Genomic DNA, 15,519 nt, shown 5'->3' on the forward strand with positions numbered 1-15,519 from the left:
GGGAGTTGTGACAGTGCCACAAAATACTCTTGGCCTCCTCTCTTGAGACACACCTCCTCAATAGGCCATCTGCACCAATCTTGAACAAGTGAGGGTCATCCCAAACATAGTAGGTAGCATCACGGAGGAACTTCTTTTTCTGGTGCCTTGTGAAATCTTCAGGGATTACTCCAGCTGCCTTGAAGTTTGCCAGGTCAGCAAACCAGGGTCGCTCTTGCACCATGAACAGCTTCTCATCAGGAAATTCCTCCAAGATCTCCCTTTCCTTCAGGGTCACCTCATCATTTATGAGCCTTGAGAGGTGATCAGCAACCAGATTCTCCTTGCCACTCTTATCTCTTATCTCCAAATCAAACTCTTGAAGCAGAAGAATCCACCTAATGAGTCTTGGCTTGGAATCCGGTTTGGTGAGTAAGTACTTAATGGCTGCATGATCTGTGAACACAACCACTTTGGAACCAATCAAATAGGACCGAAACTTTTCCAATGCAAACACTATGGCTAGCAACTCTTTTTCAGTAGTGGCATAATTGATTTGTGCCTCATTTAAAACCTTGCTAGCATAGTGAATGGCATGAAAAATTTTAGTCCTTCTTTGGCCTAAGACTGCCCCAACCGCATAATCACTAGCATCACACATGAGTTCAAAATCCAGTTTCCAATCTGGTGCAGTGATTATGGGTGCAGAGGTGAGTCTAGCCTTCAAAGCTTCAAAAGCCTTCATACAAGAATCATTAAAACAAAAAGGAGTGTCTTTGTTTAGGAGATTGCTCAGGGGTTTGGCTATCATTGAAAAATCTTTTATAAAGCACCTGTAAAAGCCAGCATGCCCTAAGAAACTCCTAATACCTTTGACATTGATGGGTGGAGGAAGTTTTTCTATTACCTCCACTTTGGCTGGGTCAACTTCAATGCCCTTGTGAGAAATCTTGTGCCCCAGAACTATCCCCTCGGTCACCATGAAATGGCATTTTTCCCAGTTGAGTATAAGGTTGGTCTCCAAGCATCTTCTAAGCACCACTTCAAGATTAGTCAGGCATTCGTCAAATGAAGACCCGAACACGGAGAAATCGTCCATGAAGACCTCAATGCTCTTCTCCACCAGGTCGGAGAATATAGCTAGCATGCATCGTTGAAATGTTGCAGGAGCATTGCACAATCCAAATGGCATCTTCCGATAAGCAAAGATACCAAAAGGACAAGTGAAAACGGTCTTCTCCTGATCTTCCGGATCCACCACAATCTGGTTGTAACCTGAATACCCATCAAGAAAGCAATAATAAGCTTGACCAGCTAATCTCTCAAGCATCTGATCCATGAATGGGAGTGGGAAATGATCCTTCCTGGTAGCCTTATTTAGCTTCCTATAATCAATACACATTCTCCACCCCGTGACCGTTCTAGAAGGAATCAGCTCGTTTTTCTCATTCCGAACCACCGTCATGCCACCCTTCTTTGGAACTACTTGCACAGGGCTCACCCATGCACTATCAGAAATAGGGTAGATCATGCCGGCATCTAACAGCTTAATCACTTCCTTCTTCACCACCTCTTTCATCACAGGATTAAGCCTCCTCTGTGGTTGAGCAACCGGCTTGTACTCATCCTCCATAAATATTTTATGCATGCAATAGGCTGGGCTAATTCCCTTGAGATCAGAAATAGACCAACCAATTGCCCCTTGGTAGAACTTCAGAACTCTCACAAGTTTCTCCTCCTCCAATGGGGATAAGGAGCTACTTATGATAACCGGCTTGCTTCCACCTTCATCTAGAAACACATACTTTAGATGAGAAGGGAGTATCTTTAACTCTAGCTTCGGGGTGATCTCCTCCCCATCATCCTTCGAATCTTCCATGTTCACTGAGTCCGGTGTCACCTCCTTATATGAGTCAAGGCTCCTCAAACATGCCTCAACCTCTCTATCTTCTTCTTCATGGAGGTATTCAACCATATTGACTAAGACTTTTTCCAAAGAGTTAGTGAAAGAGATATGCTTCCTGGAGTCTTCAATAAGTTCATCAATGACATCAACCCGGAAGCAACTGCTCTTGTCCTTGGGGTAGTGCATGGCATCAAACACATCAAAGTTAACCTCTTCATCATTCACTCTCACCTTAAGCTTCCCATCATCCACATCAATTAGAACTCTTGCAGTCTTCATGAATGGTCGGCCAAGAATGAGAGGTACATCAACGTCCTCTTCAATATCCATCACCACGAAATCAGCGGGAAATAAGAAACGGTCCACCTTCACCAGAACATCCTCCACAATACCATGAGGATACTTCACAGATCGATCCGTCAACTGCAAAGTCATGCGAGTAGGCTTCACCTCCAAATCGCCAATCCTCTGAAGCATAGATAAGGGCATGAGATTGATGCTAGCCCCCAAATCAAGCAAAGCCTTCCCAATAGCTAAACTCCCAATAGTGACTGGGAGAGTGAAACTACCAGGGTCCTTGGATTTTGTTGGCAACATCTTCTGAATAATGGCACTACACCCCGCCTCCAATGTAATGGTCTCCTCTTCAAAATACTTTCTCTTCTTGGTGAGGAGCTCTTTCATGAACTTGGCATATGTAGGCATTTGCTCTAATGCCTCGGAGAACGGAATGTTAATTTGCAGGGTCTTGAAAATCTCCAAGAACCGAGCATATTGCCTCTCCTTATCACTTTTTGAAGGTGCATGAGGATACGGTAAGCTCTTAGTGGGTGGCACCTTCACAATATTCCTCTCCTCCATGGGTGCCTTATTCTTTTCTCTACTGATTCTTTCTTTCTCTTTTTCAAGTTCTTTTTCTTTCTCCTTCTTTTTGTCATTTTCAATTTTTTCTTTATTCTCTACAACCGACTCACTTCCTCCACTCCTTCTCCACACTCCTGGGCCCTCTAAGATGATCTCTTCATCAACACTATCATCATCATCTTTGCCTGTGTCATTCTTCTCCTTGCTCTCATCATTCTTCTCGCTCTCCTTCACCACAAACTCCCGACCACTCCTTGTAGATACTACATTCAAGTGCCCCTTCGGGTTTTGTTCAGTGTTGGCTGAGAAAGAACCTTTATGCTGCTCTGCTAGCTGTTTTGCTATTTGCCCCACCTGTATCTCCAAATTTTTAATTGAGGCATCAGTGTTCTTTTGGTTGGACATAGACAGTTGCATGAATTGTTGCAAAGTGTCTTCCAATTTGGTGGTTCTCTCATACAAAGGTGAGTGTTGGTGTTGATGTGGAGGTCTGCTACTTGATGAAGCATTCATGTCTGGTTTGTTTCCACCATAGTTATTTCTCCACCCCTGATTTGAATTTTGCGGATAGGGATGTTGAGAGAAATTTTGCCGCCCTTGATTCCCCATGTAATTCACTTCTGCACCTTGGGGATCAGAAGATCCGGCACAATAACCATTAGGGTGGTCACCTCCACAAAAATCACATGCCATCACTTGTTGCATAGGAGGAGCATTAGAGTGCATAGCTTGAAGTTGTTGATGAAGCTTGGCCATCTGTTGATTCAAAGCTTCAATTTGTTGGGAAAGTATCTTGTTTTGAGCCAACACCGCATCTTGAGTACTCAACTCTAAAACTCCTCTCTTGGTTGAAGAACTTCTACCATGCTGGCTCCTGAAGTCTGTGGAAGCCATGGACTCAATGATTGTGATAGCTTCTTCAGCAGTTCTGAACATGACTGACCCTCCAAAAGAAGCGTCCAATATCATCTTGGTTTGAGGTTGTAGCCCATTACAGAAAGTTTGAACTTGAAGCTCCACCTCAAAACCATGATTCGGGCACCTCCTCAACAATGATTTGTACCTCTCCCATGCTTCACATAGTGGCTCATCAGCACCTTGAGCAAAAGTAGCAATAGCAGTTCTGGCTTCAGTGTTCTTGGATGGGGGAAAGAACCTGGCTAAGAATTTGGTCTCCATATCCCTCCAAGTTGTCAGGCTTTGGTTTGGTTGAGAATGAAGCCAAGCCTTAGCCTTACCATTCAGAGAAAATGGAAACAACCTCATGAAAAGTGCCTCTTCATCAGCCCCAGAAACTCCAACTGAACCACACAACTCATAGAAAGTGTAGAGATGAGTGTGTGGGTCTTCATGATCCAGGCCAGAAAATTGATGAGAACTGATAAGCTGTAACAGTGCAGGCTTCATTTCTGCTAGTTTGTCGTTCATTGTAGGCCTCACAATGCTTGAGAACTCCCTCGGGCTAGTGTAGGTGAAAGTATCACCTATAGTGCGCCTCCGGTTGTGATTGTTATTGTGAGTACCATCTCCACCTTCCATAGTGAACTCAGGAATGTCAGAAACAAAAGTTTCAGGAAACTGAATGGTTGGTTGGCTAACTGGACTTGTTCTAGTCCTCCTTCTCCTCCTATTGCTATTATTCCTCCTTGCCGTGCGTTCAATCTCAGGATCGTTCAACAATGGCTCAGAAGAAACAGTACCTCTAGTTCGGATGGTACCTTGCATACAAGAGAAAACCAAAGACTAGAGTGCACAAGTCAGCCCAAAGAATTAGTTACTGAAATAGAAATTAGCAATAAAAGTAAAGGAACAAGTCACAAATAGCTATAAATACTAAATCGCCATTCTAATCCCCGGCAACGGCGCCAAAAACTTGTTGAGATTTCCGTTGAACACTTTTGTTAATATTTGTAAATTCGTTTAATTCTGTCAACGGTCTCAAACACGGCAAGTATACCGGCCGTACAAGTAGTAAAAATATCGTATCCACAGGGATTAGAAGGTAATATAAGCATTTATTGACTATTCGTGACTAAAGAATAATTCCAATTTCATAGTTTGTGCAGTGAATGCAAAGTTGTGACTATTGGAATGAAAGCTGTAAATAAATATTGTTTTGTGAGTGGAAAAGGTAAGGAATGGTATTGTGGTATTGTGAGGTTGTGGGGGTCAGGTTTCACCGGACGTAACACTAATGTATCCTTAATCTCTTGTTACATTCATTGTTCAGTCAATCATAAATTTACTCAGACCTAATTCCTTAGAGAAAGAGCCTAGGTGCAAAATATTGAATATCAATCCCTTGAGTACTCAATACCTCCACCTGCATTACCGGTTAGGGTTTTAAGACTACTAATGGGTCAAGCCCTATCCCTAGGTACAATTCCCACTAGGCATATGTTCAAAACTAGTTTCAAGGATATTTTCCAATACTCAATGAAACCTTAAATCATGCAAAGGGTGATCAAACCAAAGCAAGCATTAAGCATGGAATCATACACAACAAGGAATGAAGCAAAACATATATAACATTAAACACAAAAGGATTACAATACAGTTTGTTGGTTACATAAAAACCCCAATACAATGGATAGAACCTCTCAAAACAAAGAGGGGAAAACTAAAATAGAGATGGAAGAGGAAATGAAGAACCGAAGGAAAGACCCACACACGAACGGCTTCAAGCTCCGAGAATCCCTTCTACAGCTCCCAAAACGTGCCCAATGTGTGAATGAGGGAGAAAACCCTCGAAATTTTCCTTTTATGCAGCCTGAGGAGACAAATTAGGGTTATTGCGCCCGGCGCATTACACTTCGCGCCCGGCGCGGGCTTCCCCTGATGCTCAATGTGCTCTCGGCCTTGAATTGCGCCCGGCGCAATTATAAATTGCGCCCGGCGCGAGGTTCCCAAAGACTGAGAGTACTCTATTTTATGCCCGCCCGGCGAGATTAATACGGCGCCCGGCGCGGTTACCTGCTCTGCTCCTTAATTCTTTTGATTTCCACTCCTTTGGCCTTGTTATCCTCAATTCTCTACTTGAATACCTGCATATACAAAAGAACCCAAAATGAGAACAATTATATTGCAATGATACAAAGAATGGAAGAATTTGATCATTAAATCTTGTATAAGTCTCATCCAAAAAGAGGTAAAATTGAGACTTAACATTGATGTATATATATATGTATATATATATATGTGTGTGTGTATATATATATATATATGTGTGTGTGTGTATATATATCTCTGTGTATGTGTGCGTGTGTGTGTGTGTGTGTGTCTGTGTGTGTGTGTCTGTGTGTGTGTCTGTGTCTGTGTGTGTGTGTGTCTATGTGTCTGTGTGTGCCTGTGTGTGTGTGTATGTGTGCGTGTGCGTGCGTGCGTGTGCGTGTGGGTGGGTGGGTGTGTGTGTCTGTCTGTGTGTGTCTGTGTGTGTGTGTATTGAGTTATTTCATGATGTAAATGTTATTAGGATTGTTTAGGGGTATATGTTATGCTCTTGTTGTGTGGCTATCCGGCCATATCTCACACCTATTGCAAGTGTGAGATGTTTCTTACTCTCCTTTCTATTGTTCTTGCATTTTTGTGTTTAGTAGATGAGGATCATGATGACGATCATGTCAAATATGAGGTCCGGGCCTTGTGTTGTGATGGCAGGTTGAGCTTTGATAGTATGTGATATTGGGACGTTTAACTTTGGATTTATTGTTTTCTCTAGTTTGTGGCATGTTTAGGACTTATGTTAATTTCTTTGACTTGTAATGGATTTGTTAGTGTTTTTTTTTAGTATTTCATTAGTTTTTGGACCTCATCTTTCTTTTGTTTTCTCTATAGACATGATGTTCTTTACCCAAGAGGTTTCGCAAACTAAATTTTATTTAATGAAGTTATTTTCAAACTTTTTTTATTATCTTTTTTATTATAATATATGACTATGTTAGTATGTAGAGCAAAGGATATTACAAAATGGTATGATAAAAGAGCATCAACGCACAATTAAGAGGCATTGAGGCAACAAATGAAAAGATGACGAAGAAAGTCATAAAGGTAAAGCAAAGGAATGTTGAAGTCCAAAAGATGGTTAGGGCTCATGTTACTAACCTAAAGAGGATGTGGAGTGGGATTGTTATAGAGTATTTGAGGGATTTCAAACTATTTCCCTCAAATATAAAAGCAAAGCCTATCCCTCCATACTTTTTGGTCTCAAAGATCGAGCCTTTTGATGGATTATCAACATTTGAAAACTTTTCGATTGCAAGTGTTGATTGGCAATGGAAATGACACACTTTGGTGGAAGATGTACTTCAAAGGCACTTTGACAAGGATGAGTCTTGTTCAGTTTAGTGGTATCAACTACTCAATTAACATATATTATTTTATAAGAACATTATTATAAAGAAAAAACGTAACTAATAAGAAAGGGTAATGCTATTTGAATTTTTATTTATTTTTACTTGATACTACTAACCGAAACAATAAAGCAATGAAAAGAGTAGCTCACCTATTATTCAACAATGTAAAACTCAATATTTTAAGTTCATATTCTCATTTTAAAAGGTTTGAAAAGAAAAGTATAAAACTTAAAACTAACATGTATATTGTTTGAGAATTACAAACCTATGCAACATTTATTGGAATCTTGAACTTCAACATTTGTAAATGAAAGAAAAGAAGGAAATAAAAAAAATAAAAAAAAGCACATTACTTAGAGTTAAACCACTACTTTCTCACGCTTCCTATTAAAAAAAATTTCATAAAAAATCAATAGACATTTACAAGATCATGTAAGGTAAAAATAAAATAAAAATTACACAAAATAATGAACCTACAACTTTGTAGTTGTCCATGTAGAAGAAAAAAGATACTTGTGCAAGCTTGGGTGATAGTTACAATATTGTTGTATGCTGCTCGATGACCTTCTATGAAGTTTTCATAGCAAAATTCTTTTTTTTTTCTTCTTACCTTTTTCTTTGAGAGTATTTCCCCTTAAATAGTCAAACAAATTGATCTTTGTTAGCAATTGAACTTCTCTTTATTTTTTATTATGTCACCCCATAATCTCCTTTTATTTAGGTGTTAGCAAGTAATTACTAAAAGTGACTATTATTATATTTTTTTCATAACTTACTTCCATGATCTCCTTCCTTTTAGTTTAGTAACTGTTAGATCTCATTTAATTATAACTGATTTATCTTCTCATAATTGACATATTTCTCATATTTTAATTTTTTGTTTTTAATTAAAAATATATATGAATAAAAATGTTTAATTATTTACACCGAATAGTATTGATTAATGCCAATAGGTGATCTAAGAAATTTAAAGCGGAGATTTCAAGTAATATATAGTGAACACTACTAGAAAAGTATTATTTTCCTGCAAATTTTTCTACAAAAAAATATTTGCAGAATTTTTTTGCAAATTTTCTTGCAATAATAATTTCGCAAAATATTTTTACGAATTTATTTGCGAAAAATAATTTATAGATATTTCTTACAATTTTTTTTTTATGAAAAATAATCTACAAGAAATTTTTACAAATTTTACTACAATTTTAATGATCATAGAAATTTTTTTTGGTAAAAATTTACAGAAAATATTGTAAAAATTTTATTTTGTTTCTTGCAGATTTCCTTGCAAAAATAAATTCGCAAGTAATGTTTACTAAATGGTAGAAAAATTTCGCAAATAACTTTTCCTACAGATTTTCCTGCCAATTTTAATCCGCGGGAAAATAAAAAAAAATATTTAAATTTATGTTTAATATTTTAAAAAATTTCACGTCCCACATCGATTGAAAATAAAATAATTAAAGAGTATATAAGTTGGGGCAACACTTACCTTACAAGTTGATTTGTATGGTTGAGTGTTAGACTTATAATTTTTAATCTTAGAGTTTAATAGATTATCACATGTTGGAGGCGTGAAAACAAATGCTTCAGATGAATTTATTGAGCATTTGAAAGTTGAAGAATTATTGATAGAATTCATAGTAATTTTTTTTATTTTTCTTTCGTAAAAAATATTCCTGCATAATTTCTTGCGAAAAAATTCGCAGGAAACTTTTCTGCGATTTTTTTTTCGCAGGAAATTTTTTTCGCAGCAAAATTTCTTGCGAATTTTAAAATTCTCAAAAACATATTATCCATGAAGGTATTACCTGCAGATAAAATTTCGTAGAAAAATTCGTAGGAATAATGTTTGCTGCGAATTTTAATACAAAATTCGCAAGAAAATTCGCATGTAATAAGAGAAAATCTAGTAGTGAAAAAAAATTGAGCAGCATATAAGAAATATTTTTCAAGTGATATATACTTGAAAAAAAAATTAATGCACTTTAATTCAAAACAAATTACTCATATAAAAATATAAGAGAATTCTACTCGCAATGCGCAATTTAGAATTACATGGTATTGTCTGCTTTAGCTCATTGGGCCGTCATGGTTTTGTCTTTTAAAAGGTGTCTCGGTGGGTCAAGGAGGGAGGGTGTTTATAAACTATGCCAAATGTTCCTACCGTAAGTTCGTTGTCATCGTTAGGGTCATCGCATATGAGGTATTGTCCGCTTTGACTCGTTGGACTGTCACAGTTTTGTTCTTTAAAAGGCGTTTTGGTGGGTTAAGGAGGGAGGGTGTTTATAAACTACCCTTAGTCTCGACTCCTAAGCGATATGAGACTTTTAGGCATACCGGAACAAGCTCTCCAGTTAGGGATGACAAAAATACCAACATCCGCGGGTATTTGCAGGTAAAATTCGCTACGGATAATAAATGGATAGGCTAATTGGATACCTGTGGATAATGGGGACGGATAATTTTTTATCCGTTTATAAACGGGGCGGGGGCGGGTATGATGATATCCATACTCGCGGGTACCCGTTTAATAATATTTCTTAAATATCCTAATTATCCTTGTACTACATAACCCTAAAACTACACTCTCTCATCTTATTTTCTTACAAAAGTGAGGTTGATGAAGTTACCAACATGTGTTAAGCATGTTATAAAATTATGTTGGATGTAATTTGATTAATTTTCTAGCTTTGATTGGACCAATAAAATTTATGTATTTTAAGTTATTTACTTTCATTTGGAATTATGAGATTGAATTATTGTAGATTTGTGATGAAACTTTAACTTATTTGTGAGATTGATGTAAGTTATTGATTATCTTCCATTTTTATTATTATTTCAACAAAATTAACGTTAAATACAAGTTTAAAATTAATATTGAATTTTTATTTTTAATAATTCAATGACATTAAATATAAACTTAAAATTATTTTTAATATAATTTTTTTAATTTCTTAAAAAATTTATAAATATGCATGGATATCTTTAAGAAATTCATGGATACCCGCTTAATGGATATTTGTGCGGATATGGGGTGGGTATGTGGTCAATTTTCATACAGCGAGGCGAGGGCGAGTTTACTATTACCCGCACCCATGGGGCCCCATTGCCATCCCTACCCCCAGTCGATGCTAAGGAGCAAGAGTGGCCCAGGCCCTCCTTCTAGTGCTAATGTTCCTACCGTAAGTCTGCTGTTATCGTTAGGGTCACCGCATCCGAAATATTGTCCGCTTTAACTCGTTGGACCGTCACGATTTTGTCCTTTAAAAGGCGTCTCGGTGGGTTAAGGAGGAAGGGTGTTTATAAACTACTAAGCAATGTGAGACTTTTAGGCATACCAGAACAATTTCTAAGTTCTTTTATAAATTAATTTTCTTTTTATAAAATGCATTCCATACTATAAACACAAGATATACACAAATAAAAACAAGCACTGGTATAAAAATAGTCTTTTACATGGATTAAAAAGCCCTTTCTACATCAATTGTGGTAACTGATCATATTATTTTAATCGATGTAAAAATGTAATCGGTTTCTATATCGGTTAAATTTATATATTTTTATATAAGTATATAATTTCCATATTACATAAAAAGTAATGATATACATACAATATCATTTTTATATTAAAATTATCTATATTATACATTTATTATGTTTAAAATTTCTCTTAATTTCTTTTTTTTGCTATCTCTTTCTATACATAAGAACGAAATAAACAGTATAGAACGTACATATACTTTAACTGATTACAGCTAGGCTGAGTTTTGAGCTAAGAGAGATAAACGAGCTATCAAAACATACCTGACTTCTTTAATGCCTGCAAGCTAACAAAATTGCCTCTTTATTTATGTCTCTTTTGTACGTATCAAAGTCAAAATCCGACAAGATATAGTATATAATTCTTTTAATTGATCTATTTGTTTTGCATCATATATATAAAATAAAAATAAATAAAATAAAAAAGACTTTACGACCAAAATTTTCCATGAGTTGGATATCAACATCAACCAACTGTATCGTCCCTTCAATCTTGCTCTCGTCAACAAGAAACCCTTAACTTGAAAACTTCAACATGCACACAGTTTAGCAAACTTCTAAAAACCATAAAGAAAGGATAACTCAAAACCAAAAAAGTATATGCATGATGAAACCAACCCAGAAAATAAAAATTGCTAGTTTTGTGTGGGTTTGGCCATTGAGAGGGTGGAAAATGTGAATTTGCCTTGACTTTACGTCTTTGTTTTCTCATCGTATCTTCCTTCTTTCTTAATCTTATTATCTTCCTTCAATTAATACTTCTTCTAACACGCACTTTATTACGGATTAAATTAATCATAAACTACAAAATGAAGAAAGTCACCAAATGAAGAGTGAGAGTCATAAATTTTTTTAATATTTCTTAATAAATTTTAGATAATAATAAAAGATATGTTAAAAAAAGTGTATTTATCATTTATCTTCTTATGTTCCATTTCATAACAAATATCGTATTAAAAGAAAAAGTAAGTCTCAAATAAGTGTTGCGTTAGCTTTTCTATGTAGTATTAATTACTTCTTTTCTATTCATAACCATAATAATGTTATTCGAAAAGTAACTACTATGTTACATCATTTCTAGTAAAAAAAAACAGAAAGATTAATCATAAGATTAACTTTATAAAATTAATATTATCTTTCATCATTTTATTGTTTGTGTGTACGAGCATGTGTGTGTGTGTCTGTGTGTGTTCCTGCGTGTGTTTGTGTGTGTGCATGCGTGTGTGTGGGGGATCCATATTTCAATAGTAAGTCTACCTAAATTTATTTTACTTAATAACTCATATTTTATATCAAATTTCAACGATTCAATTGTTAAATTAAAAGTTTTTAATACATAGATAAAGTATATATGCAATTTTAAAAAAAAATGAAAACTATTTGAAATTTCATTTTATTAATTCAAACTAACATATAAATTCTTTTTGATTAACTATCAATTTGAATTGATGAAACAAATTATCAAAAAGTTTTCAAATTTTAAAAAAATTTGCAAACTTGATTATGCATTAATAACTTTTAATTTAGTAGTTAGATCATTAAAATCAGTGTAATAACACCGGTGTAACACACACACACACACACACATATATATATATATAGGAGGGTTATAATAACACCGGTGTAACTTTTACTAAATATTCTATCGCTCAATAACTCTTCCTCATATATATATATATAATTGTAATAACAAGGTTAAAACCCAAAATGTTGTAACCCATAGTTCTTACTACTATCTCAGTTCTAATGGATTTCTTAGCATTAGTGTTCAACTATAGTAGATTTTTTCTTTAAGAAAAATAAATAAAACAAAATAAGAAAAGTAAAATATATTTTTAATCGCTCTAAATATCTTGAAATGTTAGTTTTAGTCATTATAAAAATTTAATTTTTTAGTCCATATATTTATGACTTATCCAAAAATCACCTTTTTTAAATCCCTATTGAAGGAACAAAAACACATCACTCTTTATAAATATATACGGCTTAATGTGACACTCATTCTACCCCATCACTTATATTGTAATAATATAAAGGAATAAAGAAATAAATTTTCAATAAAGGTAAAATGGTGCATATAAATCCTTCATAAACATACTTCAATAACCATATGATTTAAAAATTGAATTTAAAATAATAAAAGTTCAGTAAATGTTCCAAAAGAGATCAATATAACTCCAAATACAAATAAACTTCATTTCTAGAAAACCTTTATTTGCCTCGATGTCACACTATCAAAATACATCCATGACTTAGTTATTGGCATCCTGGATGTCACTCATATCCAGAAAAACAACAATAAGATGTATAGTGAGAAAAGAAAATATTTATGTACAAAGCACACCAGGAAATTCCACAATATAGTTTAATACTACACAATATAAAATCACAAGTTTCAACATTCAAACATATGCAATTTTGTCTATATCCAATCAATAATTTTCATCATCAAATCTCAAACCATATATGTACACACACCATCCATATCCACCATATTACCAATCAGCACCATGTCATGCTCACGTCATCGCTGTCGTATCACACACTCAACGTTGTGCCATGCATACATATGTGTCAATTACCATACACATCCTACACTATGTCATGCTCACGCCATCATTGTAGCATTACATGTCCAAGATTGTGTCATGTCGACATATGTGTTAATTTCCACGCATATCCTGTACTATGTCATCCTCGCGTCACCACTATCGTATCACATGCCCGGCGTCGTTCCATGCATATATTTATGCTAAGACATCGTACCACAGTCCACAATTTAATTCCACATCAAATGCACAACCAACATTTCCACATAAAATATAATAGGTCATACACATATCTTGCACAACCTCCTCATACACATCAATCTTTTAATTCACAACTGGTCTACATTCCATACTGCACACACCATTTATATCTCTTCATGCAATAGTCATTACTGAATATCATATGATTCACAACCATCATCAAAATCCATCAATATATTACCATATTTCACAATCCCACATCAAACTCATTCAATCATATCATAAGTATTATAAAACATCACTAAGAAATCATAAAGTATCACAAACATGCCAAAAAGGGAGTCCCAAAACAACAAAAATGCAAACTAAAATAAAATACCCGCATCGGGCACCGTAAATCCTAATAGCTTGTCCTCTACTCAATATTTTGACCATAACATGAGTTATACACATTCATTTTGAGTGATTCCAAATCCATTAGAAATCTAACACCTAAATCTACAGCCTTTGTGAAGAACACGAAGCCTTAAAATGTCGTTAAGGTCACCTCGCATGGATTACAACATAAAGCTTAATATTTCGTGCACTATAATGGAGGCTGAACTTATAACTTGCATAACTCAATCAATTCTTAACATTTTTACACGATTCTAGAGTCCAAATTATAGTCCCCAGTGTCTACTTTCTAACCCAACAAACGAAAATTGATTTGGTTAATAATCACACGGAAAGATATTACAAAAATACTAAGGTACATCCATAAGTAAAATCTCCTAATTACTCATTAATTCATATAATTAAGAGTGTTGTTCGTCAATCTATACAAGAATCCTAACTTACATAACACATCCCAATAAATCCAATTATCATCTAGATCATCAATTTTATCAAATAATATAACAGCCACATTTATAAAACAATATAAAACTTGATTGAATCATCAATTTTATAGAATCTTAACTCAAATAATAAAATCTCAATTTTTTCAAAAGCTAACACTTTTCTACAACTTTGTTCTCTTTCCTAGATCATTATCTTCACTAATTGTTCGCATATTCCTAATCTTCAATACACATAGAATTTAATGGAATCATCAATTCTTCAAACAGAAACAATTATAAATTTACTAATAGCTCTACGAAATTCCTCCTCTACCTATTCTCCCATGTGGCTTTGCATACAAATAAACCATTTCCCCCGTACAAGATTATGCAAATCTGATTAGTCTTGGTGTGATCTGAGACCGTTTCTGAGTATTCCTCCTCAGAGTTTTCTGTTTCTCCTCCTCCTTTTCTTACTCTTTCAGAAATTCCAAATGAAAAACTCATGAGGGTTAGTCTGCCAACCCCTTCCTTTTCATTCCTTTGGATTTGGTCAACCTAACCCAACTCAATTCTGACCTGTTTCTCCCTTTTCTCTGAAAATAATTATTAAAATAAATACATATATATTATAAAATATTTTCTCTATAATAATTATATATATTTTTATCCAAAATATAATAATATAATTTCAATATCAAAATATCCTATAAAATCAACCTTTTAGATTTTAAATAAAATATATAATTTATCAACTCCCAATTTATCTCTTAAAACATATAAATAATTATTTAAAATGCTAATAAAAATACTTATTTAATACGTATAAAATAATTGTTTAAAATATACAAAATAATATTTTTTTATAATAATAAAATAATATTGACCAAATACCATATAATAATAATAACATTTTTTGAAAAATGGGGTGTTATAATTAAAATTATATAAAAGTTTTACAAGGACTGAGATTAACATTTTGAAATATTTTAAGAGACTAAAAATATATTTTACCCAAATAAAAAGTCTACATTTTTTATTTTGTGAATGGACAAGTAAGAACCTACATGATATCAATGCCTAGAACTTTTTTTTTAACAAGTGAAACTGATTATGATGGAATAATTGACGTTACTTTGCAAATTAAAAATTAGAAAACAAAAAACTATTGGGATATAAATAAGGTCCTACATCGATAAAATAAGAAGAGAAATAACAACTTATAAAATATACACATACTTCAATAATTAAGAGGCATTTTGGATGATAATCAAAAACAAAAAACTTTATATAAAATAACAAAGTCA

General features: G+C 34.4%; 1 non-coding gene across 1 annotated transcript; it reads left to right on the plus strand.

Annotated features, from left to right (window-relative positions):
- Positions 1-3,773: 3,773 nt before the first annotated feature.
- LOC145957658 (small nucleolar RNA R71) lies at positions 3,774-3,879 on the plus strand. The gene has a single exon (XR_014433701.1). It is a non-coding gene; the product is annotated as a small nucleolar RNA R71 (small nucleolar RNA).
- The last annotated feature ends 11,640 nt before the right edge of the window (positions 3,880-15,519 follow it).

Source organism: Cajanus cajan, chromosome 4 (assembly GCF_000230855.2).
Source record: "Cajanus cajan strain Asha chromosome 4, NIPB_CcT2T_4, whole genome shotgun sequence".
NCBI classification, from domain to species: domain Eukaryota; kingdom Viridiplantae; phylum Streptophyta; class Magnoliopsida; order Fabales; family Fabaceae; genus Cajanus; species Cajanus cajan.